General features: G+C 39.6%; 1 non-coding gene across 1 annotated transcript; it reads left to right on the forward strand.

The window, feature by feature from the left end:
* Positions 1 to 300: 300 nt before the first annotated feature.
* LOC112738590 (small nucleolar RNA R71) lies at positions 301 to 408 on the forward strand. The gene has a single exon (XR_003169543.1). It is a non-coding gene; the product is annotated as a small nucleolar RNA R71 (small nucleolar RNA).
* Positions 409 to 2,615: the final 2,207 nt, after the last annotated feature.

The raw sequence follows: 2,615 nt of genomic DNA on the forward strand, positions 1-2,615 counted from the left end.
CTTCATTCCATTCAGACTCTGAGAGATCATATTGACTTGCTGAGTCAATATTTTATTCTGAGCCAATATGGCATTCAGAGTAACAATTTCAAGAACTCCCTTCCTTTGAGGCATCCCATTACTTACAGGATTCCTCTCAGAAGTGTATATGAACTGGTTATTTGCAACCATGTCAATGAGTTCTTGAGCTTCTGCAGGCATTTTCTTTAGGTGGATGGATCCACCTGCAGAATGGTCTAGTGACATCTTTGATAACTCAGACAGACCATCATAGAATATATCCAGGATGGTCCATTCTGAAAGCATGTCAGAAGGACACTTTTTGGTCAGTTCCTTGTATCTCTCCCAAGCTTCATAGAGAGATTCACCTTCCTTTTGTCTGAAGGTTTGAACATCCACTCTAAGCTTACTAAGCTTTTGAGGAGGAAAGAACTTGGCTAAGAAAGCCGTGACCAGCTTATCCCAAGAGTTCAGGCTGTCTTTAGGTTGAGAGTCCAACCATACTCTAGCTCTGTCTCTTACAGCAAACGGGAAAAGCATAAGCCTGTAGACCTCGGGATCAACCCCATTGTTCTTAACAGTATCACAGATCTACAAGAATTCAGTTAAGAACTGATGAGCGGATATTTTATACGCTTTTTGGGGGTAATTTCATATAGTTTTGAGTATGTTTTAGTTAGTTTTTAGTCTATTTTTATTAGTTTTTAGGAAAAATTCATATTTCTGGACTTTACTATGAGTTGTGTGTTTTTCTATAATTTCAGGTATTTTTCTGGCTGAAATTGAAGGAGCTGAGCAAAAATCTGATTCAGGCTGAAAAAGGATTGCTGATGCTGTTAGATTCTGACCTCCCTGCACTCAAAGTGGATTTTCTGGAGCTACAGAACTCGAAATGGCATGCTTCCAATTGCGTTTTAAAGTAGACATCCAGGGCTTTCTAGCAATATATAATAGTCCATACTTTGCACAAGGATATACGACGTAAACTGGCGTTTAACGCCAGTTCTCTGCCCAATTCTGGCGCCCAGCGCCAGAAAAGGATCAAAAGCTGGAGTTGAACGCCCAAACTGGCATAAAAACTGGCGTTCAACTCCACAAATGGCCTCTGCACGTGAATTGCTTAAGTCTCAGCCCAGCACACACCAAGTGGGCCCCAGAAGTGGATCTCTGCATCATCCATCATAGTCTACTCATATTTTGTAACCCTAGGCTACTAGTTTAGTATTTAAACAACTTTTAGAGACTTATTTTGCATCTCATGACATTCTAGATCTAAACTTTGTATTCTCTGACGGCATGAGTCTCTAAACCCCATTGTTGGGGGTGAGGAGCTCTGCTGTGTCTCGATGAATTAATGCAAGTATTTCTGTTTTCCATTCAAACACGCTTGTTCCTATCTAAGATGTTCATTCGCGCTTAACTGTGATGGAGGTGATGATCTGTGACACTCATCACCTTCCTCAAATCATGAACGTGTGTTTGACAACCACCTCCATTCTATATACGATTGAATGAGTATCTCTTAGATTCCTTAATCAGAATCTCCGTGGTATAAGCTAGAACTGATGGCGGCATTCATGAGAATCCGGAAAGTCTAAACCTTGTCTGTGGTATTCCGAGTAGGATTCAAGGATTGAATGACTGCGACGAGCTTCAAACTCCTGAAGGCTGGGCGTTAGTGACAGACGCAAAAGGATAGTAAATCCTATTCCAACCGGATCGAGAACCAACCGGTGATTAGCCGTGCTGTGACAGAGCGCGTGAGCGTAGTTTTCACTGGAAGGATGGAAGGTAGCCATTGACAACGGTGATCCACCAACACACAGTTTGCCATAGGAGGACATGCGTGCGTGAACAAGAAGACAGAGGAAAGCAGAGATTCAGAAGATAAAGCATCTCCAAAGCTCCAACATATTCTCCATTACTGCATAACAAGTAACCTTTAATCCATGCTCTATTGTTTATTTGCAATTCAACTGATAAACATAATTGACTTCCTGACTAAGATTTACAAGATAACCATAGATTGCTTCAAACCAACAATCTCCGTGGGATTCGACCCTTACTCACGTGAGGTATTACTTGGACAACCCAGTGCACTTGCTGGTCAGTGGTACGAGTTGTGAAAAGTGTGATTCACAATTCGTGCACCAAGTTTTTGGCGCCGTTGCCGGGGATTGTTCGTGTTTGAACAACTGACGGATTATTTTGTTGCTTAGATTAGGAAAATTTTTCTTTTTGGTTTAGAGTCTCTTATTATTGTTCTTGGTTAAAAATATCCTTCTTTAAAACAAGCGTTACATTTACTGCCCAATTGGCTAGAGCGTTAGTCTAAGCCCATGGCAGTTTGGTACACTCTTTTTAAAACCTTTTTCATAAATAATATTTTCTCTATTAAATTTTGTGCCAAACTTTAAGTTTGGTGTTTTCTTGTTGATTTTGCTGTGTTTTTTTTTTTTTTTTGAAAATTTATTTTGGTTTTCTAAAAATTTTAAGTTTGGTGTTCTTGAGTTTTCCTTGTGACTTGATCTTAAAATTTTTAAGTTTGGTGTTCCTTGGTGTTTTTCCCTCCAAAATTTTCGAAAATAAGGAGCATTAGATCTAAAAAAATTTTT

The sequence above is a fragment of the Arachis hypogaea genome, chromosome 13 (assembly GCF_003086295.3).
Source record: "Arachis hypogaea cultivar Tifrunner chromosome 13, arahy.Tifrunner.gnm2.J5K5, whole genome shotgun sequence".
NCBI lineage: Eukaryota > Viridiplantae > Streptophyta > Magnoliopsida > Fabales > Fabaceae > Arachis > Arachis hypogaea.